General features: G+C 39.9%; 1 protein-coding gene across 2 annotated transcripts in view; it reads right to left on the bottom strand.

The window, feature by feature from the left end:
* Nucleotides 1–27,050, bottom strand: part of THADA (THADA armadillo repeat containing) — a 458,536-nt gene that overhangs the window by 298,637 nt on the left and 132,849 nt on the right. The gene's annotated exons all lie outside the window — the stretch shown is intronic.

Genomic DNA, 27,050 nt, shown 5'->3' with positions numbered 1-27,050 from the left:
CCATGTCTTGAGGGAGTACTAAAATTCGCTTTTGCATGTAACAGTTTTTATCCTTGAAAGCTAATACCGTCAGCTCCCCTGGAGCCAGGGGTAAAGTAACCAAAATGTCAGCCTCTGTTTCTCTGAGCTCTAAAAGCAACTTCTGGTGACTATAGGGGAAAAAAAAAAACATCTCCCCCCTCTTGCCAAATAGTTTAAAACTCTGAATTTATTCAACCCATACTCTCACTTGTTTATAAAACTAGAAAAAAGAGAGTAAGAAAAAGAGAGAGAAATAGCTTCTCTTTCTGGGTCAATCATTTCATGCAGTTAAAATGCAGATCATGCAAGGTTAGCATTTCTTAGTCTAATAAGTGCTTATGAAGGAGGATATATGTTTATGTGTGTATTTGTTTCTCTCCGTGTATGTATGATATCCCCAGGCCTGCATATTTTTCCATGTAAACATAATTTTTGTCAAATGCCAGCAGAATTAAAAGAGCTATTTGTTATCAGGATGTCTCACTCCTAAGCTAAGTTTGTCATCACATGAACTGAAAAGCCAAATATAAAAGCTGAGCAAAAATTCCCAGCATTTCCACCCTTGCTCATCTGTCCTTGCAGTGCCCCCCCACCCCCTTTTATAGGGATTCTTACATACAACCAAGTGGAGCCTTTTAAGAAAACCAGGTTCTTAGGAAATAAATACTGCCTTAAAACACACCCCCTTCACCAGACTCAACCTCCACCATGTTTTCAAACCAGAGTATTAGTTTTGACAGAACTCTACTTTCTTAACTCCCTGGCACTGGGGTTTCTGGTGCATTTCTGGCCAATAATGTACATTTTTGCCGGGGATATAGAACTTTTGTCGTGGCAAAAATTTTTTAAAGGGCAACAATATCAGTGCTGGTTCAAACTTCCAAATTAGAAGGCAAATTGCATGGAGCCAGCTCCACCACAGTATCTTATAACTTTGTCTTGTTTTCATTTGTACTTTTCTTCCTTACCATGAATCCGGCCTCGATTCAGCTTTTTCATGCACCTTCTCTTCCCTACATGAAGTCGTGGAAGACTGCGCCCCCCCCCAAAAAAAAACCTTTGGCTTCTAATTAAAGAACTATGTAACCAAGTGGGAAAGTAGTTTAGCTAATCCTACCCAGTGTGTAAATCTCCAAAGCAATTTCTTAATAATATTTTACCAAGAAGATGCAAATCCATTGGACTTATTCAATGCGGTGGAACAATTCCCTTCACTGTTTCTCCAGTTACACATAATGACCCAACACTCAAAAAGTTAACAACTTCAGACAGCTTGGATTCCCCCCACTGAGCTCAAGAGAATTCTCCTACATGCATCACTAGACTGCACAAGGAGAGAGAAAGAACGGGGCTATATGTGGGAGCGGTGTCCTTCCACAAAACACCCATTTTCAAGTAGATTAACTGACCACTTAAAAAAAATTAGAATCTTGTTTGAGTCTCACAACTGTGCAATTAGGTAGGTCATTAGGTAGGTGCTCCCAGTATTATTAATCCCCTTTTACAGGGGAAGGGGAAAGAGGGAAGGGAATAAGCATTTCTGTGGCATTTACTACGTACCAGACACTGTAATAAGTGCTTTCTACAAATATTATCTCGTTTGATCCTCACAACAACTGTTCGAGGTAGGTCCTATTATTATCCCCATTTTATAGTTGAGGAAACTGAGGCAAATGGAAAGTAAGTGATTAGCCATGTAGCTTTGAGGTAAGATTTGAACTCAGGTCTTCCTGACTCCAGGTCCAGTACTCTATCCACTGCCCCACAAGGTACCTTTAAGAAAAAAGAGGAAGAGGAGGAAACTGAGGCTTTGATAAGGAAGTTAAGTGCCTGAGGTGCCCCAGCTAGTAATTATGAAGGCTGGGTTTCAACAAAAGCTCTGTGGGGTCTGCTGAGCTCTGGGTTCCCCATTCTATCTAGGATACCTTACTGCCATCCTTTTCAAGTTGATTCTCTTTAACAGTGGTCTAAGGGGCTAAGACTGAAATAGCCACAATCCTGTAAACATACCCTGACCAGATAGATCCACACAGAGAAACGGGCAAGTGAATGTGCAGAGCTGAATAACATTAGAAGCCTTCAAGCGCTGGATCCTTTTGTATCCTTTTCATGATGTGGCCGTGACGTGTACACATGGGGAGAAAGACCACTCTCTTCTCTCCTTTCTTCCTCACCATCACACATCCTTGACCACTACTCCTTCTCTACTGTATAAATATGAACACTCATTTCTTTTTTTAAAAAAATACATTTTATTGATATTTTTTTATATCTCCTACATTTCCCAATAGATCTCTCTGTTCTCCCTCTCTTAGAGAGCACTCCTTATGCAAACAAATAAGAAAAAATGGAAGAAAGAACAGTTTAGCAAAACTAACCCAAATATCAAAAGAAGTGTAAAAATGAATGCAGTGAGAAAATTCATTTCTATAACAAAACATCTATTATTTTATTTATTTGTTTGTTTGTTTGTTTTGGGTTCTTTTGGTGAGGCAATTGGGGTTAAGTGACTTGCCCAGGGTCACACAGCCAATAAGTTGTTAAGTGTCTGAGGTCAGATTTGAACTCAGATCCTCCTGACTACAGGGCCAGCTGCACCACCTAGCTGCCCCAGTGTCTATTATTTTTTTAAAAATAGACTTCTATCTTCCAAAAAAAAAAAATCAAAGTGATGAATAAAGCCCCAGGAGAAAAATATCACATTCAGACGTGGGCTACCAAGTCTCAGTTTTTTGGGTGAATCCAGACTTTGAGTTAATTCAAAAGAATTTCTGGAGGCTTAGCCATACGGTGTGTAAATGAAAATATTCACCCTCCCCTCCTCTCTTTCTCCAATGCCTATCCTTTCCAATACTCAGTCAAAGATTTAGAAACTATGGTGAAATCACATGCAGTCTCATTGCTGGGCAAACAGGGTCTTCTCGTGAGCCTTGGAATAAGCAAAAGAAAGAACAATTTCACTCCTACACCTTGGGAAATAAAACATCAGAAAGCTGTTTGGCAAAAACTCTTGATGCTTTCATAAAATACTGTTCAGCATACCTAAAGCTGTGCTGTAACGACCAATTAAAATGAACAATATTTGCCCAAGGAAATGGGCAATAAACGCTTTATGCTGGATTGCAGGTAAAGCCCTTCTTTGTTTCTACCCCACTTAGAAATATCTGGATAATTTGCATTTATTTTTTAATTTGCAGAGGATTCCCACTTTAGATGACCAGGACAAGTCAAATTTGAATATGTTTTGAGAACTTTGCTATTATCAGGAAAACAGGAAAATCATTGAGAGTACAAAAAAAACAAAGTCTGAGCGAGTTCTAAAAAATTGCCACCTACCCACCATCAGCATTACTGAGCAGACTATCTACACTCCACTGTCACTAATGGTATCTTACATAACGTAGGCAGTACTCCCAAGCCTATAACTATGAACAGCTCACTAGATAAATTTCAATAAGCCTCAACATCAAACAGACTGGAAGGAATCAAAAGACCGCTGAGCTAAGCCAGACCAGGCTGATATTTGGGTTTATTGGTTAAGTGTTATTTATGCTTGGAACAGCATAAAGTTTAATGGGGAGACGAGGTCTATGTCAAGAATGCCTCACTCAAGTAGGAACTCTGATTACAGCATCTGCCACCAGTTAAACATCGACAGAGATCTTTATCAGGGGACCCATTTACATTTTTTATTTCATTTCAAATAAATGAAAATATTCCAATCACATGGTGACTAAATATGAATCACCACTTCATGTTTAGTCTCTGGCTGTTTTTCTGAATCTGCTTTGGAAGGTCAGGTGTAAACTGGGGAAGTAACATTACTAACAATCTAAGTCACAGGAAAGTTAAGTTAAAAGAGCAAAAAAAAAAAAAAATTGGTGTCGTTTAAGCCCCTTTGTGGTATTAACTTGGTTTTTCACAAATGCTAACAAACAGCGCTATGGAAAAGCAAAATCTGGAGATGTTATTTGGATGCTAATCCCACCTTCTGATGAATAACCAACTCCATTTGGCTAAGCAGATAGCAGCAAAGCAAAATGTAACTGTAAGGCCCCCAAAAGCCAGTCACTGCTCCTGTAAAGTACAGGATTGAGAATGGGGTCCTTGTTACCTCATTGTCACAGTTTGCTGAAGGTCCACTGTTGTGTCCGACTTTGTGACCCCATTTTGAGTTTTCTTGGCAAAGATACTGGAGTGGTTTGCCATTTCCTTCTCCAGCTCATTTTACAGATAAGGAAACTGAAGCAGATAGGGTTAAGTGACTTGCCCAGGGTCACACAGCTAGTAAGGGTCTGAGGCTGGATTTTAAGTCAGGAGGATGAGTCTTTTCTGACCTTCTTTCTGCCCAGCACTTGCCACTTAACTGCCCTATGAAAGGTTTACCGGACAGTAATTCAAATAGGATGGAGAGTAGAGATCAGTGAGAGATGACATACATAGTTGGCACTTGACAAATAATTTGACAAACTTATATAAGCAAGTTGATTCCAAATTATGAAAAGGAAAGGTATATATAAACTTGACATTACATGCAACTGAGGTTTTGCGACTTTGGGGAATGACGATGAGATCACTTCAGAAAGAAGATGAATTTAGTCAAGAGATACAGGCTGGAAAGACTGAAGGCAAGGAAGCTAGTTGGAAAGGCATTAGAGTAAGCGACTTACTACCATTTAGCCTCTTGGTTCTAGATCCTTTTGCTCCATCAATCAGATTCTTGCTCAGCTGGACTACTAGCTATTCCCTCAACTCAAGACTGCCTGAACCCCATCTCTCACCTCCATGCATTCACACCAGCCAGCCGTTCTTCACTTACAATGTGCTGGTCTCCCTACTGTTATTTGCACTGTCCCACACAAACAACTTCAAACCTTTGCTTGGTTGAGGTTTCCTCCAATGGGAATGCAGAAATCCTCTCCCCATCTGTCTAAAGCTTTCCTAACCTTCATAGTCCAGGTCAAGTTCTAAGGCTTGCACAGAATTGTCACTGACCACTCCAGAATCATCCTCTCCATTCTCTCCCTGGACTCTGACCTGCATTGCCCAGCATATCACTTAACTGTTAACTATTACTTTCCCAGACCTAAGTTTTTGTCTCCCTGTTAAGATGCACAAAATGCATTTCTATGTTGCTTTAGGGTTCACAAACTGCTTTCCTCCCAACTATGTGAGATAGGTTGTACAAATGTTACTATCAACAGTGATATTGTAAGATGATCAGCTGTGAATGACTTGGCTATTCTCAGCAATGCAATGATCCACAACTCTGAAGGACTTATAAAAAATGCAGCCTATCTCCAAAGAACTGATGGTGTCTGAATACTGATTGAAACTTTTTTAAAGTTTCTTTTTCTTAAGTTTTTTTTTGTCTGTTTTCTTTGATAACCTGACTAATGTGGAAATGTTTTGCATGACTACACATGTATAACTTATATTGAATTGCTTGCATTCTTAAGGGGGGGGCAGGGATGGAGGGAGGAAGAGAATTTGAAACACAAAGTTTTAAAAATGGATGTTAAAATTGCTTTTACGTGTAATTGGGGAGAAAATAAAATTCTAAATAAATTTTTAAGACAAAAAAGGTTACTATCTTCATTTTACAGATTAGGTATCTGAAGATATTTCATGCCATTCCTTTTCCTTCCCCCTCCTTCCCCTCTTTCCTCCTCTCCTTCCTTCCTCCCCTCCTTCCTTTTTTCCTTTCTCCCCTCCTTCCCTCTCTCCTCCTTCCTTCCTTCCCTCCCTCCCTCCCTCCCTCCCTCCTTACTTGAGATAAAGTAATTAAATGGCAACCACAAAATCTCTAAATACAGTCTTTCTTCCACTATACAACAGTCTGTCCAAACTTTAGATAGGGAATCTATGAGGTAAAGTGGATAGAATGCTGTGCCTGCAGTTATAGGAAGACCTGGGGAGCTTAATAAATCCTTCCCTTCCCTTCCTCTTCCTTCCCCATTCATCCTTCCCTCCCTTCCTTCCTCCCTTTCTTTCCTTCCTTTTCCTTCTTTCCTCTAGTATTGCCCAGAGTGGTACTAAGCATATAAATGGTACAAATAAGTGTGACATTTGTCATTCTGAGAATGGATCTTTTTTTTTTTAAAGGACAAATAAGGTCAATAAACTGATTTTTTTCCTGTCACTTGAGGGAAAATATAAGAAACCAATATGTCTGAAATTTCAGGGTTTTTTTTTACTCTTAAGTAGAAGGGATTTCTGGAGAAAGAAATTTCAAAGAAAATTCCATGAGTGCCGTGAAATTCAATTAACACTAGCAGGGCCAAGTAACAGCCCAGTTTCTAAGAGAACATAAAATAAAGACATATTGAAAAAGAAAAAAAAGAAGCACAACATGTCTAAAGAGGAAACTCTCAACTTGCAAACAGGCTAGATTCTAAGTTTGCAAACTGAATGACATTTGGAATGTTTTTACCCTTGGAAACAATGTTTTAAATGTTTCCTAGGTAATCCATTCAACTTATTTGGTGATTAATGTGGTCAAAATACTGTATATCTATAATGAAAAGCAGTAAAAAACTGCATCGCAATGATAGGAGTTATTAGAAAAAAATTTTTTAAATAACATTGAACATTATATATTTTTATTAATTTAGATTACTGGTCCTTAAAGGAAAGCAGATTTAGAGGAAGGCAAGGACTTCTGTCCTCATTCTGGGCACCTTAAAGATTGGCAGTGCTAGAAGTTAGACGTAATTTTACTTTCCAACTTAAGGGTTTCCTTTTCCTTCGTACAGGTGTAGCATTAACATCACTTTTGTGTTACTGAGTCATGTTTAGAGTGATGAGAGGCATCTGTGGAGAAATGAATGCAGGGAAGACTCCGGGTCCTAACACCTGGGATAACATCGGTCAGAAACCGACAAGCTGCATGACTGTAGGCAAGTTGTTGTTCATTTCAGTCGTGTGATCCTATTTGGGGCTGTCTTAGTAAAAACACTAGAGTGGTTTTCCATTTCCTTCTGCAGCTTATTTTACAGATGAGAAACTGAGGCAAACAGGGGTAAGTGACTTACCCAGGATCACATGGCTAGGAAGTGTCAGGGGCTGAATTCAAACCCAGGTCTTCCTGAATTCAGACCTGGTGCTCTATCCACTGCAATACCCATCTGCCTAGCTGCAGGCAAGTTACTTAGCTTCAGTTTCTTTTTCTGTAAATGGATTGGTGTACCTCCCACCCTGACAATACTAAAATTGATGCTGTTAATTTATGTCTTGAGGTGTTTTAAAAATGTGACTTTTTTACATGGACATTCTTTATATCAGTGGTGTCAAACTCCATAGAAATGGATCCCTGAACAGCATATTGACTTTCAAGACCACAATCAACATGATCTATGTTGCATTGTATTTTTATTTATTTTTTAAACATTTCTCAATCACATTTTAAACTGGTTCACTCACCAGGCCCTCTTGGGAGTTTTGCTGAAGTGAATTTGACATCTCTGCTTTTAACTGACCAAGACTAAATTTTTTACCAGACACATTTCTTGTTCCATTTGACACCTCAAAACATATGTAGACATTAAAAAGGATGTTCAGAACTTGTTTTCTAGGATGAAAACTCCATGGTATAGAAGAAAGAGCATAAAATTGAGAGTGAGTGCCCATTTGATCTCCAGGCTGGCTTTTTGTAACTTAAGAGACTTTGGACAAGTCTCTTAACCTCTCAGGGGTCTCAAAACTTAACTCATCTACAAAGTAAGGCAGTTGGACTGGATCATCTTTAAGGTGCCTTCCAACTTTAAGCTCACATTTCTATTAAAAGAGACTAGCATGTGATTTAATTTTTTTCCTTTTTAGGAAACTGTTTTGTTTGTTTATTTGAGTGAGAGCCCATTTCTGCCACTGTAAAGCTCCCAAGATCATTTCAAAAGTCCTATTATCAGTTGGAATCCTTACTACAATTTTAACAAAAGAAAAAGGTGGAAATGGTCCATCATTAGTGCAGGAGTATAAGAGGCTGCATGACTACCCATCCTTAGATATTAATCATGTACCTGCAACTTTGGGTTGGCAGGCCTTGCAGTACAGATGAAAGAGGGTTGGATTTAAAACGAGGGGCTCTGGATACTGGTTCTGATATTGACACTCGTTAACATGGACTGAATCCTTTAAACTCACCAAGTCTCAGTTTCTCTGTAAAACACAGATATTGGTACTAGTGCTTCCTACTTTATGGGGTTATTGTGAAGAAAGTACTTTGTGAAGTTTAAAGCATGTCAGAGTCATGAATAATAATAATTATCGTTAATTGACTAGCAAAAGACAAAACTTAAAGGTTTTGAACAAGGATCCCTAACAAGAAGAGCAAGCTGATATCGCCACATTACCTGCTAGATGTCTCTGCTCTTGCACGCCACCTTCTCATACAAAACACAACCTACAAGAAGTCTGCCCTGAATACATTTGCTTTACTTCCTATATGTGCCTTCTTCTGTCATGGTCACCATCCCAGTGCGGGTTCTCATCATCTCATCTTAAAGAAAACTTCCTAAAAAGTACCCTGCCTGACCATGTTACTCATTTATTCAATAAACATCAGTGGCGGGGCAGCTAGGTGGCACAGTGGATAGAGCACTGGCCCTGGATTCAGGAGGACTTGAGTTCAAATCTGGCATCAGAGACTTAACACTTAGTAGTTGTGTGACCCTGGGCAAGTCACTTTAACCCCAATTGCCTCAATCAATCAATCAATCAATAAAATAAACATCAGTGGCTCCCTGGCACATCTAGGATCAAATATAAATAAATTTGTTTGACTTTTAAAGCCCTTCATAACCTGGCTCTGGCCTACCTTGCCAGTCTTTTTAATCCTCACTCCCCTCCACTATACCACCCTCCTTGCTGTTTCCCCCACAAGACACTTCACTTCCCAACTCTGTGTATTCCTCTCATGCCTGGAATTTTCTCCCTCTTTGTCCCACCTCCTGGCTAAAAACCTAAGAAGCCCTTCCTGGTCAATAATCATTAATCATTTATTAAGTGCCTACTATGTGCCAGACAATGTGCTAAGCACTGGGGATACAAATATGAAAAAAGAAGACAGAGTTTGCTTTCTAGGACCTTATAATCTAATGGGGGAAGACAACCCACAAAAGAAAGCTGAAAGAGGTGTGTGTGTGTGTAGTGAGAGGGGAGGAAGGGCTCAGGGGCATGGTGGAGATGTCAAGAAACTCCAGAGTAAGTCAAAGAATTCCAAAATGAGTGTCTTCCAACATGATTATCTCAATAAATTCAGAAAAAGCCTCTGACAGAGTACAATACTCATTTATGCTAAAAGTCCTATAAAATATAGGCACAGAGGGATCTTTTTAATATCATAAAAATTATCTAGGGGCACCTAGGTGGCACAATGAATAGAGCACCGGCCCTGGATTCAGGAGGACCTAAGTTCAAATCCAGCCTCAGACATTTAACACTTACTAGCTGTGTGACCCTGGGCAAGTCACTTAACCCCAACTGCCTCACCCAAAAAAAAAAATAATAATAATAATAATAAATCTACCTAATACTAAAAGCAAGCATCATATGCAACAGGGATAAACTAGAACCTTTCCCAATAAATGGGAGCAAAGGAAGGATGCCCACTCTTTCCACTATTATTTGATATCATTCTAGAAATGACAGCAACAGTAATAAGACAAGAGAAAAATTAAAGGCATAAAGACAGTAAAAAAGAGACAAAACTATTACTCTTTGCTGATCATATGATTGTATACTTGGAAAATCCAGCTAGTATCAAGTGTCTGAGGCCGGATTTGAACTCAGGTACTCCTGAATCCAAGGCCAGTACTTTATCCACTGTGCCACCTAGCTGCCCCAAGAGTGTTTTAATGTCCCAATTTTTCTTTTTTTTTTTTTTTTAGTGAGGCGATTGGGGTTAAGTGATTTGCCCAGGGTCACACAGCTAGTAAGTGTTAAGTGTCTGAGGCCGGATTTGAACTCAGGTACTCCTGACTCCAGGCTCTATCCACCCAATTTTTCCATATCCTCTCCAACACTTGTCATTATCCTCTTCTATCATTTCAGCCAATCTGATAGGTGTGAGATGATATCTCAAGGTTGTTTTAATCTGCATTTCTCTAATCAATAATGATTTAGAGCATTTTTATATGACTATATTTATGGTTTACTTCATTGAAAAACTAATTATCTGTTCATATCTTTTGGCCATTTACCAACTGGGGAATGACTCATATTCTTAAAATATGACAAAGTTCTATATATATTTGAGATATGAGACCTTTATCTGAGAAAAGTCTATAAAAATTTTCCCCACAAAGTGCTCCTTAAAGAGATAAAGAACAACTTAAATAGCTGGAAGAATATTTGGGGCATTCCAAAATAATAAAAATGACTATACCACCAAAGTTAATCTATACTTTTTATGTTAGAACAATCAAATTATCAAAGGGATAGTTTATAGAACTTGGTAAGAATAATAACAAATTTCATTTGGAAAAACAAAAGAAAAGATAAAAAGAGGCACTTCCAGACCTCAAACTATATTATAAAATAGCAGTCATCAAAACCACCTGGTATTGGCTAAAAACTAAAAAAGCAGATCAGTGGAAGAAATTAGACAAGAGAAAAGAAAACCAATGCAGTTCAATAATCCAGTGTTTGATAAAATGGAAAACATAAATTACTTAGGAGAGAAGTCCTTTTTTGATAAAAACTGCTGGGTAAACTGGAAAGGTGTGGTGGAAATTAGGCTTAGACCAACACCTTACACCACATTCCCCAGTACATTTTAAATGGTTATTTAGAATGATAATTAAAGATCATACTACTAAAAAAAAAACTAAAAGAGAATCAGATTAGATGCTTTTCACAGAAATGGATGGGAGATGTATATTTAAGCAAACAAGAGATAGAATCAATTGCAAAAGAGAAAATAGATAAATTTGATTGCATGAAATTGAAAATCTTCTGCACAGACAAAATCAATGCACCTAGGATAAGAAGGGAAGCAGTCAAATGAGAAAGAGATCTTTGTATCAAATTTCTCTTGATAAGGGTTTAGCATCCCACACACATGTAAATAATAGACATACTCATAATTATATATGCAATTATATGCATATAATACCAATAGATATTCCCTAATAGGTAAGTAGTCAAAGGTTATGAAAAAATAGTTCTCAAAATTAGAACTGCAAAGTATTAACAGCTACATGAAAGGATGCAGCAAATCACCAATAAGAGAAATGCAAATCAAAACAACCCCAAGGTTTTACCTCAAACATTACAAACTAGCAAAGATGATAAAAGATGAAAATAGCCAATAATAACCAAATAATAGCCAAATAACCCTTGGAGGGGTTATGGAAAAATAGCCAAATTGGTGCATTGTTGGTGAAGCTGTGAATCAGTATCACCATTTAAAAAAGCAATTTGGGGGGCAGCTAGGTGGCACAGTAGAGCACTGGCCCTGGAGTCAGAAGTACCTGAGTTCAAATCCAGCTTCAGACACCTAACACTTACTAGCTGTGTGACCCTGGGCAAGTCACTTAACCCCAATTGCCTCACTTAAAAAAAAAAAGCAATTTAAAACATCCGTCTTTTAAACCAGAGATTCCTTTAATGTATATTGATAAGAAGTCCCCATATAAACCAAAATACATATTGTAGCTTTTTTTTATGATAACAAAGAATTGGAAACAAAGTATATGTCCATCAACTAGATAATGGCTAAATAAACTCAAACATGAATGTAATGGAATATTATTGTGCTATAAGAAATGATGAATGTGATGAATACAGAGAACCACGGAGAGATCCAAATGAACTGATGAAGAGTGAAGTAATCAGAGCCAAGAAAAAAAAAATATATATATATAATGACTACAATAACATAAACACCACACAATGTAAACACACACAAATAAAAAATGAATATTGTAAAATTATAAAGAACAAACATGACTCAAAAGGAGAGATATGAGAAGACACTCCTAACACACCCATTTGTAAGAAGGTCCACAAGTGTTGTATTTTGCACATATTTTCAATGCTGTGATCAGTTAAGCTGACTTTTTTCCCTTTCCTTTTCCTTTTTTGCCTTTGAAAACATACTATTGGGGCAGCTAGGTAGCACAATGGATAAGAGCTCCAGCCCTAGAGTCAGGAGAACCTGAGTTCAAATCCAGCTCAGATACTTGACACTTACTAGCTGTGTGACGCTGGGAAAGTCACATAACCCCAGTTGCCTCACCCCTCCACTCCCCAGAAAAAGGAAAAAAACATACCATTTGTTATATGGGATGGTTCTTAGGGAAGTAATACTAAGAAAAAGTATGGTGCTATAAAAAACAAAAGGTAACAATAAAAAATGTGTTTTAAAGATACTAATGCTTTCCCTCCACTCCACAGTTATCTCCAATTTATTCTGTAAAAAATCTAGTCTGTACATAGTTGTTTGCATATTGTCTTACTCATTAGATTGTGAGTTTTTTGAGGGCGGAGACTGCTTTGATCTTTCTTTGTATTCTCAGGGTTCACATTGAGCATGGAGTAGGCACTGAGGTGTTTGTTGATTTGACTTGACTTAACACCTTATAGGGAAACCAGCTGTAATATCCCACAACCCCACTTTAAGGTAAGGGGGAGGTGGTTGGCTGATCTGAATCAGCAATGCCTCAAGCCAACATTGGCACTCCTGTACCATGAATTACCCCGAAGTATCCATGTGTTGACCATCACCAAATCACTTATTATGGTGGCATGGACATTGTTCTTGTGGAAATCACTGCTTTCTATAACACTGTCTTATATAATACTGAGTTTCCACTGGGCCAGTTAAAGACATTAGGTGGGATATACCCAGATAGACTATCCCAAATTCTCAGTGGAGAAGCACTGGAGAGTTGCACGGCTCATCCTCCTTGAGTCTCAGAGATTTTATCATCAGCACCAAGATCATCACCCGTTGTTCCTTCAGTGGCCTCAAGGCTTTGGGGGGAAATGGAAGAGTAGCATTTCTTCACAAAACTGTAGGAATCGCTGATAGGAAATAAGTGCTCATTTTCTTAATGTTTTGGGCTTTCAAAAGCAAGCGAGTTATTTATAGAATTTTAAATAAACATCTTGGGTTAATTTATGGCAGGTTTAACTATATCTAAAACTTAGCCACAAGCTGCTGGCCCTGTGTGCTTGAAGACCACAATCCACGCTTCTACTTGATGTCCAGTTATCTGAAATATGCCCCTCCCTTGACATATCAGTACCCTCTACTGCAGTCATTGCTCATTTTGAAGGGAAGACAGAGAAGAAGCTACAGCATGATAGCATCAAGCTGGGAGGAAAGAAGAGGGACAGAGGGGAGGAAGAAGAAGAGAAAGAGGGCCACCGTCAGGACCTGCCACCCATCCTCCTACAACCTCATCATGGAATGATGCCTAAAGTACCTTTTCCTTTAGGCCTCTCCTCTGCTTATCACCCTCCCTACTGCCTGCTACAAACTCTTCTGCTTTGCAGAACCTCTCTCAACACCTGGCTCCATCCTACCCATCAAACCTGACCTCCCCCCACATACTCCTCACATTCAGCCTAGACTGGAGCCCTCACTGTCCCCTGAACATCATGATTATTCCCACCTCTGGGCCTTTCCTTAGGGCGATTTTCACTGCCTGGATCTCCCCCATCCCCACAAAATCCATCCCAATCCTGCCCCATCCTTCCAGGTACAGATTAGGTTCCCCCTCCTTCATGAGCTACATCCTAAATTGATTCTTTGAATGCCTGTGACTCTTAGAATCCATACCACACAGCTCAGCCATTAATCGTTCTGTGGCTGGCTCTGATGTGTGTTCCTGTTGTCTCTCCAGTTAGATTACAGACATTCTTTGACAGCCAAGACCATCCTGTATGGTCCCCTATACGGCCGAGCGCAAGGCTAGTCACAGTTATTTTTGGCAGGCTGATAAATATACTCAGTTGTAATATTTCCTTGAAAAGACAAAAATAAGAAGTCCACAAATAGGCTCTTTAAACATCATTTGAGAAAGAAGTTTTAACATGAAAGAGAATGAACTCTGGGAACACAAGACTTGCTCCGCTAGATAGCAGGAGGGCTGTTCCCACTTGCTTTAAACATTCTTTCCCCATTTCCCCATTTGGAACATAATAATACCATGCTATTTTGTATTCTCTTCCAGGAGCCATAACAAAAATTATTTGGAAAGCCTTGTAAATGCATGAAAATACAATCCTGGCTTCTAGCATCTTATTTGAGGTTGGCGAGGGAGTCCCTGACTAGTCTGATGAGCCGTTCCCCATCCCCTCCCCCAATCAACTCATTGTGATTACTGGACATGAGCCTTTGTTTGGAGGCATCTCCCCATGAAGATCACTGACATGACTTATGGAGAAGACACAGACCTCCTGAATATGTTCCCACTGACGAGGGCTGCCTTCAAGATGCCCAGCTGGCTAGGACTCAGGAATATGGACTTTTGTGGTAGAGGTACTTCCCATTTCTATGATCTATAAAAGGAAGCTGACAGAGCAGCTTCCTCCTCTCTTGTTCCAAAGTAGAGCCATCCTGCCCAGGGGAAAGGAAGCCTGTGTAAATACTTTTCCCATCACCTCTCCCCAACACTTTGTGGGGAGGGGCCCCACAGATGCCACCAAATAAAGGCTTAGCCCTGTGATCTCTTCAAGATGATTGGAGAACTTACGGAATCAATTAGGGGAGCCAGATCAAGCTTTCTTAATAATCACGATTATGAGCATGATAACAGCTAGCATTCATATGCATTTTGAGGTTCGCAAAGCACTTTACATGAGTTATTTCGTTTGATCTTCACATGTGTAACCTTGATACGCCACTGCACTAAAATCAACCTCTGCTCACGTAAATTGTAAGCTGAAGAAATAGCCAAGTGGAGAGAAAATATTTCCTTATCCTGCTAAGATGCAGAAAAATGATGAATATATCACCCAAATTCCTAAGAACTTGCTCAAAAGACAGGAATCATGTATTTTGATATAGATGGTAATGGCTTGAGGGACTTGCTCTCTGTATGAGTCAATAGTTAACAGCACAATGACTAATTCCTACTTCAAATATATCAACATATTTCTCTTGAAGAACTTTTTTGGTTGTAGGGTGTTGTTGTTTTTTTAATTTGTGGTTTTCCTATGCAATTCACAGGCCTCTGTAACAAGGAACAAAATCCTGAAACATGAGCATCTTCCGTAGGCCAAAGTGTTACTACAGCCTGAATTTTAACTCTCTAAGAATACTTCAATGAACATCTCATAATTTTCTAGGAAAAGAGAGGCCAGTCACTGTGAGCGCTTTCTTCCCTTCTCTTTAATTTCCAAGTCCTCAGACATCATCCCCTATTCTCACCTCTGTCTCTGACAATGAGCTCACCTTTCTACATATGTTCTGGCTCTCACCCCTCCCATTTTCTCCAGCATATTGGTCCCATAGTCATCTCCCTTTCTTTCTAATCTTCCTATCTACTGGTTCCTTCCTTGTGGCCTTCAAACATTCCAATCCTTAAAAACTCTTATTAGACCCTCTTATTTCCTCTAGTTACCATCCTGTGTATATATATATATATATATATATATATATATATATATATATATTATCCCCTTCTACTTTATCTCCTCTCATTTCTCAGCCCCTTGCAACCTGGCTTCCAACCTCATCACTCACTTAAGACTCTTCTCTCCAAAGTTATCACAGATTTCTTAATTGCCAAATCAAATGGCCTTTTCTCAGTCCTCATCTTTCTCAACCTCTGCAACATCTGACAGTATTTACCTGAGAGAATGAATACGAAATAAATGCAAGGTAGTTTAGGCAGGGATGGCACTACCAATTGGGGTATTGGAAAAGACTTCATTCAGGAGGTTAGATTTGAGCCAAGTGTTAAAGCAAAAAATTCTAAGGGGCAGAGGTGTCCAGAACTGAATTCCAGGAATATGAGGCTGCCAGTTAAAAGGCATGGACATTGGAATTAGAGTGCCACATGTGAGGAATAGAAAGCCAGTCTAGTTACGCTGAAGAGTGTAGGCCGGAAAAATAGGCCTGAAAAACCAGACAGAATAGGGCAACTAGATGTTGCAGTGGATAAAGCACCAGCCCTGAAGCCAAGAGGACCTGAGTTCAAATCTGAACTCAGACACTTAACAGCTGTGTGACCCTGGGCAAGTCCCACCCCCACCTAAAAACAAACAGAGGAGATTTTCTTTTACTTATTTTACCCATACTTTTCTTTCTGGATGTTCTCTCCCCTCTGGGATTCTACTACTCTCTTGTGGTTATCCTGAGATCTGTCTCCCTCTCAGTCTCCTTTGCTGGACTATCATCTCTAGCACAACCTCTAAATGCACATGTGCTCCAAGGTTCTGTCCTGCATCTTCTGATGTTCTCTCACTCCATTCCTATTTGGTTACCTTATCAACTCTCTTAGGTTTAATTATCATTTCCATGTAGATGATTCCAGATCTATATCAAGTTCCAATCTCTCTCATGAAGTCCGGTATGGAATCACCAATTATCCGAGTTGACTATTGGACATTTCAAACTGATATGTTGTAGAGGGAAAGGCAAAGGCAACAAGCACTTGTTAAGTGTTCACTATAGCCAGGTTCTGCGCTAAGCACTCTTACAAATCCTACCTCATTAGATTCTCACATCACCGAGGTAGGCGCCAATATTATCTCCTATTTTGTAGATGAGGAAACTAAGGCAGACAAGCCTTAAGTCATTTGTCCCAGGTCACAGGGCAAGGAAGTGTCTGAATCTGGATTTGAACTCAGATCCTCCTGACTGTAGTCCTGACATTCTAACCACTGTATCACCTCAATGCCTTTTAAAAACCCAGTAAGTTCAAAACAAAAAATAATTTCCTTTTCCCCCAAACCGACTCCCTTCCAAATTTTTTAATTTTTGTCCAGAATATCACCATCCGTCTAGTCACTGAGGTTTGTAATGTTGGTTTTATCCACAACCCTTCACGCTCCCTCACCCCAAATCCAATCACTTACCAGATGCTGCTGCTTCTACCTGCACAATTCTCTCTACTCAAAGAGCTACCAGGGTAACTCCTATCTTAGATGACTGCAATGTTCTCCTAATTGTTCTGGCTATGTCCAATCTCTCCCCACTTCAATCCACCTTGCATAGAGGTCTTAACATGATTTTTCTTGACTGTAGGGTTCACCATACTCCCCTATCAAACTTCAGTGGCTCCCTATTGCCTACTGGATAGAATAAAAACTCTGTTTGGTTTTTAAAGCCTGTATTTCCAGTCGACATTCTCCAGGGTAGCCTCACACATGGTACTCCAGTTCTGATGTCCGTGCCTTTTAACTGGCAGTTCTCCATGCCTGGAATTCATTTCATGGCACCTCCACCTCTTAGAACCTTGTACTTCAAGACTTAGCTCAAGCCTAAACCTCAAGATGAAGTCTTTCCTGATACCCTCAACTGCTAGTACCATCCCTGCCTAAATTGGCCTGCATATATTTTGCATTCATTCTGCATTTTCTTATATATGTGCTGACATGGTAGACAGTTAGGTGGTACAGTAAATAAGAGTGCTGGACTTGAAATAAGGAATATCCAAGTTCAAATACTGTCCCCGACACTAACTTAGCCGTATGACCCAGGGCAAGTCAGTTAAACCCTCTCAGCCTCAGTTTTCTCATCTGTGAAACAGGAATACTAAAATACTAAATACTACCCCATTAGGTTGTTATGAGGCTCAAATGAGATAATATGTGTAAAGTGCTTTGCAAATCTTAAAGCACTCAATGAAAGCTATTCGTTGTCATTGTTGTTGTTGTTATTATTATCATCTCTCCCAATAGAATATAACCTCCTTGAGAACAAATTATTTCATTTTTATCTCTGTATCCCCTGATTCTACTACAATGTTGGCTGACTGACTGATGAACCTGTACTGGGCCTCTGATATCACTTAGATGGTTCACTGTCTAGCAACAAGAGTCACATGTCTATTAGCAGAGATGGGAAGTACAAGGAGAAGGCTACTAAATTTTATTGGAATAGTAGTTGTTAACTCACTTCTAAGTTATCTGAATCAAAATTAGCTGATATTTCTCCTGGCAGACTCAGTCTTTAAGTAATTAGCTGGCCTGCTCATAGCCACTCATCCTCCTGGGTCTCAGCGGGCTATAGCATATTACCAATGAGGATGCACGCCTAGGAGAGGTAAAAATAACTCGACCAGTGCCATGGATGACTAGAAATGAAAGTCAGTCACTTATAAGGCGACAGCGAGGGATAACAGATTGCTCAAGCACTGTACTGATAGTTACAGGATGCTAAAAGAACAGGAAGTCCTCTAAAGCACTGGGTGGATCCTCTGTGGAGATGATGTGGAAAGATGGACAATAAATGCCCCAAATGAGAAAGAATGGATAGGCTGTGAGCTCCGACAGAGGAGGGAGAATTTGTGTTAACGGGATTCCAAACAGGGGTCAAGCTACAGATTCAGCCTACCATGGTGGAACTACAAATCAGCAGGCCTTGGCACTAAGGGAGGCATATGATTCAAGGAAGGGCATTAACATGTCACTCACCTACCCACCTGAGTCTTAGTTTATTTTTGTGTAAAAATGAAGTCAATGGACTAGATAATCACAGATCTAGAATTATAAGATCTGAATGAGAGATATAAATTCACAATCTGCCAGAAATTGGGCTTGGCCTAAAGGAAATCAGATAGGAAAAGCAAGCATTCTCATGCATAGTATGATTCTGGAAAGCAATTTGGAATTATGCAAAGAAAGTGACTAAAATGTGCACAGCCATTGACCCAGAGATTCTAGGGCTAGACATATACCCAAAGAAGGTCAATGACAAAAAGAAAGGCTCAATATAGACCACAATATTTAAGAACATCACTTCTAGTAGTAACAAAGAACTCAAAACAAAGTAGATGCCCATCTCCGGGGGAATGGTTAAACAAATTGTGGTAAGTGAATGAAATGAAATATTACTGTTATAAGAAGTGATGCCCATTATCTAGAAGCAGGGAAATCCCCATATTAACTGATGCAAAGTGAAACAGAACCAGCAAAATAATGCATGACTAAATTGAAATAATAGATGACTAATGGAACGGAAATGATAACAAAATAATCAAAACTGAATACTGCAAAATTATGAGAGCTAAGCTTGGAGCCAAAAAAGACACATTCTCCTATTTCTTTGCAAGAGATAGGGGCCCATGGGTGTGGAACACGGTATATGTCAGAATTGTTTGATATGATGGTTAGTTTCCCAGAACTTTTTGTTTGTTTGTTTCTTCCTCTTTTGAAACATTTTTTATTTTAAGGGATGATTCTCTGGGAATTGGGTAGGGATAGAATAGAAATGGAATGATGGGAAAACGTAAGATTTTTGTTAAAATGTATTTTAAAAAACCAGGATTGAGATCTGAATGGTCACATTTCTCCTTTATTAACCAATATCTAAGTATAGTAAATCAATGTCACTCTTCTTGCTAGATAGTGAATCACATAACTGACTTCAGAGACCCACTGGTTAATCAATCGATAGAAGAATCCTAGAATTTCAGAATTGGAAGGGACCTCAGAGGCCATCTACCTACTCCAACCCGTACTGAAAAAGGAATTCCCTCCTATGGCACACCCAACAAGGGGTCATCTGACCTTTGTTGAAAGACAAAGTGAAGAGGAAACCACTGAGGTAGCCCATTCCAATTTGGGGTAGTTGTAATGTCAAGAATATTTCCTAGGGGGCAGCTAGGTGGCACAGTAGATAAAGCATCAACCCTGGATTCAGGAGGACCTGAGTTCAAATCCAGCCTCAGACACTTGACACTTACTAGCTGTGTGACCCTGGGCAAGTCACCTAACCCCCATTGCACCACAAAAACAAAAAAAAAGAAAAAAGAATAACATTTCCTGACATCAAGCCTAAACTTAAATTTGCATCAATTTGCTCCTACTTCTATCCTCTGGGGCTGAGAACAAATCTATGTGTGTATAGGATGATACAACATTATAATTTTAGATGGGGATCCCTCCTCCATGAGATAGCCCTTCAAATATTTGAAGACAGCTATAATGTTCCTTCCCAAGTCTTTTCTTCACCAGCCTAAATACGCCCATTTATCTCAACCTATCCTCAATGATCCAACCTTAATTTTTCTCATAAGACATGAACTTGAAGCCATTTGCCATACTGCATACCATCCTCTAGATCCTCCAGTTCACCAATGTCCTTCCTCAAATATGGCGCCCAAAATGGAACATGATATTTTGGATGTGGTATAACCAGGTACAAATACAGGAGACTATCACCTTGTTGATCCTGGACAGTATGCCTCTCTTAATCTAACTGAAAAGTGCATCAGCTTTTTTAACTCCCACATTCCTATTAATTTATATTGAGTCAACGAAAATTCTCCAGATGAACTGTGGCTGCCTAGCTCACCCTCCCGAAGTTAATATTTTGAAATCAAATGTAAGACTTAGAGTTATCCCAAATAAATTCAATAAAGCTAAGCTGGTTTGTAGCTTCGTTTTATTTATTTTTTCTTAAACAGCCACATTATTGCCATTGATCATCTTATCTAAGACCTAAGTCATTAAGCATGATGCATGTACTGGCTTGGGAGACAGGATTTAGGGTTAAAAACTAAAATGGTCTAGCTCCAACCCAGGAAGGAATGAGGAAATAGGAGGGTGAGCCAGTTGGCTATTTAGATAAAGGATATGTTAAAAGCATTGCAAATTCTCTAACTCAGGGAGGTGAGCTGGTCCTGTTTCTACAATGAATCAATTATTCATTGTCTCAGGTCAAGTCATTGGGAGTGCCAGTAAACAGAAAAGAAAAGGAGTTTTAGAAAAGACAAATTTAGTCCGATCTTTCAAAACACAGAGTGCAGCTTTTCAGGAATCCCTGAGAAGTTATTCAAAAGGTCCTTCTCTCATTTTTCTTTGTCCTAAGTAGATAATCAGGGCAAGGCAGTGAATGACTAATGGGTACAAAAGTTCATTAGTTCAAAACAGCACCATCTTCTTAGGGGGAAAAAAAAAAACAACAGAGAAAGAACAACCCTTCCTTCACATACATAGAAATGCCATTGGTCCTGTCATTGGAAAATCCACTTCTTTGTTTTTCTAGCAAAGAAAATAGCACAATCAAAGACTCTTAAGATTGAGCAGGGCTTTGGAAATCATTTAGTCTAATCTCCCTGACTTAGAGATCACGAAGAAGACAGCCCAGAAGGTGCCCAAGAGACTAGACCAAGGTCATGCAACTAATAAGTGGCAGGGCTAGGACTAGAATCCACATCTCCCAAGCCCTATTTTAGTGCTATCACCAGACTGACATATTGGCTTCACAAAACACTTTTAAACATTTTTCCAAAGCATTTTGACAACATTATTTCCCCATTTAATTCATACAGCAACCCTGTAACTTTTCAGGCATTACTCTTCACTTACTTGGGGAAGAGTTGAGAAAAGCTAATTGCTGCACCAAAGCCATATTCTTTCCACTAAATGGAAAGCATCTTCAGATTGTTCATACCGCTGCCTTTTGTGTGTTCTTTGGCCTTGGCTAGCTCCAAGCCCCTGTGAATGACCTACAATGCATTTCTTCCTCACCTTGAAGAACCCCTAGCTTCATTACAGGCTTCATTACCTCTTAGGGAAGGTTTTGTTGATCCCCTTAGTTGTGAAAGCTCTCTCCCTCCTCAAATCATCATCTGTTTACGTGTTATAGCACCACAGAAAATATAAGCTCCCTGAGGGCAGAGAATGTTTTCCATCCATTTTTTTGCCTTTATATCCCCATGGCCTATCATGGGGTCTGACACAGTACATCCTTAACAAATGCTTGTTGGACTGAAGAGGAAGCTTGGCCAATGTCCTGTATGACCAAGAATGGGCATTTATTTATTTATTTTTAAAAGTGAGGCAATTGGGGTTAAGTGACTTGCCCAGGGCCACACAGCTAGTTAGTGTTAAGTGTCTGAGGCCGGACTCCTGACTCCAGGGCCGGTGCTCTATCCACTGCGCCATCTAGCTGCTCCAAGAATGGGCATTTATGACAAAGAGGCCAGTCCAATCTGGATCCATGAAAGAAAGCAAAATTAACTGGCTTCTAAAAGAATCTAGCTCCTGACTCTAACCACAAAACAAATTCGCCAGACATCATTATTAGCTCATCATAAGTGCTTGGTTCTGAGCACTGTACACACGGATTTCCCTGACCTAAGCGACCTAACATCCCAGAGGTTGGATAATATACATATAGACATTCTAGCTGAAAGCAATAGTAAAAAAACAACCTTCAAGACTAAAAAGAATAAGCTAAAAATAATTATAGATTTAAGGCTATGATGGTTTTGGCAGAGCAAAATGGGTAAGCTCCGCCAAGGGCGATGAGTTTCAAAAGTTAGGCACTCACAGAAGAACCGTATACATGATCTGCACCAATCTTCTCTTTAAACAAAGACTTTGCAAGGAATGTTCTTCCCGTTTAAAAAAAAATCATAAAAGTCCTCCAATCGATTCATTTTACTTAGCTATTTTTTAATAGAACTCGATAAATATTTCATTTTCCCTTCCTCTAGAAAGCAGCTTTGCATAGCCAAGGAGATTACATTGACCTTGGAGTTATAATTAGTACACACTTAGCAAAGAGCGCTGTTCCCTCTCATGTGGGCCTACCCCACCTTCATCTCTCCTGTTCACATTCAAAGAGACAACCTAAACAGAAGAAATCCGAAAATTCTCTCCTAGACAAAGCAGCCATTTTCAGGAGATCCAAAAATCCCTTCATAGGACCCAAAGGAGGAAAAAAGCAGTTACACATTTTCAGGCTGGATTTTTGCCAACCTCTTTTTTTGTTTAATCATCTGCCTCAGATCATTATCTCAATGTCTACTATATATCTCAGTCTCATTATGTGACCAAATTGTTTTCTACTTTAGCTCACCTTAGAATCAATAGTTCAGGAAATAAACAATGCTAAACTCAGGAGGATACAGCTCACCCCATGGCAATTTACTAAATTAACAAAATAAAAAGGAAAACACTGTTAAGAGTATAACTTCTATCATTATTTGGAACAACTCAGAGTAAGAAATTAACTTTTTGTTGTTGTTGTAAATATCACCTTTCTCAGTAATATTCACCTCTTTTGAGTACATCTTATAGGCTGATGTTTCTGGCTAGTTGGCCTCCTTCAATAATAATAATAGCTAGCATTTAAATAGCAAGTTCATAAAACACTGGACATAGCTCTCACTTGATTCTCACAAAAAAAACAGTGAGTTGGATAGTATTTTTTTTTTTTAGTGAGGCAATTGGGGTTAAGTGACTTGCCCAGGGTCACACAGCTAGTAAGTGTTAAGTGTCTGAGGCCGGATTTTAACTCAGGTACTCCTGACTCCAGGGCTGGTGCTCTATCTACCGCGCCATCTGAGTTGGGTAGTATTATCCCCATTTTAATGAAAATTGAGGCTGAAAGCTATTAAATGACTTATGCAGTAGTAAAGAAACAGTTTTTAGCAGATAATAAATATTATTACAATAAAATTTCATTTTAATGTCACCAGTGTCATGCAAGCCACACCATTAAAACCATTATTTAATTATTTTTTTGGTCGTCATAGACCGCTTCCTTCTACCAAGGAGGAGTATTGTTAACAACTAACATTTTAAGCGATTCTGTTTTAGTAAAAGAAGTGTGTTGTGTTTGTTGTTGTTTTTTCTTTAAGGGGTGGAGGTGTGAAGATGAGCCTGTTGATCCCTGGATCCCTAAGAAACCCACCAGGCCTGATTAGCGCATGATCATGCAGGAGGTTAAGAAAGGACATTATGTGAAGCCACAGCGACATCTAGTGTCTACAAAAGCTTCCTGGTCAAACAGAAAAATCCTTCTAAGTTTTTCCCAAAGAACAAACTTCTAAAAACTCCTTAGGATACAGATGGAAAAACCAGTTAGGGACGGAAAATTCTAAAACAACTGGGGGGCTCAATGTCGCTAAAGGGACAAGCATTTATTAAGTGACTACTATGTGTCAGGCACTGTGCTATGTGCTTTAAAAATATCATTTGCCAATATGCTTAGTCCAATGCAGATAGCATCAGGGCTAGGTTTCACTGGGTATATTATAGAACTTTTAACTTAGAGCAGTAAAAGCACTTCTGAATAGCACAATGTGTTCATGATGACACGTTATGAGTAAGTGATTTAAAATACCATGGCATACTGAAAAAGGACGCCAAATGCAACATAATAAAAGCCAGAAGCTTTGATTTACAAAATGTTGTCTTGACAGGGATCACTGTACTGGTCCCCTGTTGCAGGGATTCCTAACCTTCTGGACCCCTCAGGCAGCCTGCTAAAGTCTATGGACCCCTCCTCAGAATCAGGTTTTTAAATGAATAAAACAAAGCATATAGGGTTAGAAAGGAAATCAGTTATGTTGAAATCTAGTTATCAAAATATTTATCAAGTCATCATTTTTATCAAAAGGTTTTCAAAATTTTAAAAAATAAGTCCATGGATTCTAGGAAAAGAACCCAACCCCTAATGCATTTGTTTCCTTGAACTAATTCTGTTTCCCCCAGAACTTCCCCTCCCTTGTGACACCACTTTTCCCATCATTATACTGCCATTCACCTCGTCTGCCGTGCTTAAAACTCTGGTTGTTATTTGTGACTCTTCTGTCTTGCTCATCTCTCCCATCTAGTCACCTAGCAAGTTGTCTCAACTCTCCCTTCACAGTACCTGTCACCTCTGTGGCCTCCTCTCATTTGCCACTGCTATCATCTCAGGACAAGCCCTTATTATCACCAGTCCTGGTTCCACCCGCTTCCTCCTCCTCCCCTTCCAACAATCCTTCTTAGTCTTGTCAGATGAAGATTAAGAAAGGAATCAGTCCTGTCACTCTTGTCTCCCTACTGTGGACCAAGTCAAGGTTGTCTCCATGCATGGTGTTCCAGATGCCCCACAATCTGGACTCACCTTATCACAATCTGTTCCCGACAGGAGTCTTTCTTCTCTCTAGGTTTTTAGGACATTGCTCTCTCCTGACTGTCCTCTACTCATCTGACTTTTGCTAAATCTTCATCCGGGTTACTGCCACTAACTGTGGGTGTTCCTCGAGGCTCTGTCCGGGGCCCCTTCTCTTCTCCCTCTCTATGATTTGGTTTCCATGACCACCCCCTATAAATGTGATGCTCCCATCTTCTGTCTAATCTTTCTGTTGACCACCACTCTCACAACTCCAGCTGCTTCTTGGACAATGAAATGGGATGCCCTGTAAACAATTTACACCCATCATGTCCCAAACTGGACTCATTATATAATCTTTTCTCCTAAATTCTCCCTTCATCTTAACTTCTCTATGACTATCAAGAGAAGTAGAGTCCTCCCAATCCCTCAGGCTGTCATCCTCACTCTCTCTCACCCCCATATCCAATCAATTGCCAAGTCCTGTCTCATTTTCACTTGTGTAACATCTCTCGCCTACACCCCCTTCTCTCCTCTGACACTGCCACCAGCCTGGTGCAGGCTCTTATCACATCACACCTGGACCGCGGCAATAGTCCGCTGGTGGGTCTCCCTGCCTCAGATTCTTCCCATTCCAGTCTGTCCTCCATTTAACTGTCAAACTGCCCACATCACCCACCTACTCAATATACTCCCAATGACTCCCTATTTACTTCCAGGATGAAAAAGAAAACCTCCTGCTTGGCTTTTGAAGCCCTTCCTACCTGTCTGTGTATCTTCTACAATCCATCCAAACCACATCAGCCACCCCAGCTCATAGTGGTCTGATCAGCCGCAGTCCAACACCATACCTTGACACGCCCCCCCTCCCCCCATGATGTCATTTTGGCCCTCCAAAAACGACGGACAACAACCAACCAACCTCCCTCCCTCCCTCCCAACAAGCCAGGGACACTGGACTTCCTGGCTGTTCCCTGAATAAGAGACTCCATTTCCAAACTTCGGTCTTTTTCTTTCCGTGCCTAGAACTCTCTCCCTTTTCTTCTCCACCTCCTGAACCTCCCCAGCTTCCTTTGGGTCTCAGCAAAAACCCTACTTTCTATAAGAAGCCTTTCTAGGTCTTGTGTAGTGCTGGGGCCATACCTCTGAGGTGATCCCCAGTGCACACTAGGTGACTAGGTGTTTCTGGTTTGTGCTCAGTGGTTTGCATGTCGTTTCCCCCCTTAGACCATAAGCACCTTGGCAGCGGGGATTATCGGTCCTTTTCTTTGTATGCCCACGCACAATGCCTAGCACACAGCAGGGGCTTAGTAAATGCTTACTGACGATGCATTGTAACGATTGGAATGATGCCACCTGCTGGAGACTTACTGTAGAAGAGTTCCGCCCATGAAGCGAAGGTCTTTGAGGGCAAGACCAGGAGTCTTTTCTTTGGCGTCAGGAAGTGACGTTGGCTAGTGGGAGGAAGAAGGAAGAGGCTGGCGCTCGGTCTCGCGCTCTTTGCTTTGGACTCTGGTGGAGAGTGGAGCTAGAAATGTACTCTCCCTTTAATAGATAGGAATCTAGGCCTTCTCTCTTTACCAAACTCTTATTCTCCTTAATAAATGCTTAAAAGTCTAACTCTTGCTAAAGCTTATAATTTATTGGCGACCACTCATTAGATATTTTAGACAGTTTAGCTAGAATTTTAGCCCTTAACAGCATCTATACTCCAGTAACATCCATCGGACTGACTACACTTTGTATCCTGAATACACACACCAATTTCCTGCCCATGGACCTTGGTTCTCACTGTTCTTTAAACCTGGAATGTCATCCTCCTTCCTCCTTTTCGTTGGCCCTCAACTATGAGGGCCAAATTCAATGTCATCTTCTTCATGAAATCTTTCCAGACCCAGTCAGTAAAAACCTTTCTCCTCTTAGATCTCACAGAACACTATGTTTTACTCCTCTAATGCATTTACCATGTGCTGTAGCATAAAGATCTGTTTATATGTCAAATTTCACTCCACACTGA

The sequence above is a fragment of the Dromiciops gliroides genome, chromosome 2 (assembly GCF_019393635.1).
Source record: "Dromiciops gliroides isolate mDroGli1 chromosome 2, mDroGli1.pri, whole genome shotgun sequence".
In the NCBI taxonomy this organism is placed as follows: Eukaryota; Metazoa; Chordata; class Mammalia; order Microbiotheria; family Microbiotheriidae; genus Dromiciops; species Dromiciops gliroides.
This window is presented reverse-complemented; position numbering and strand designations above follow the sequence as displayed.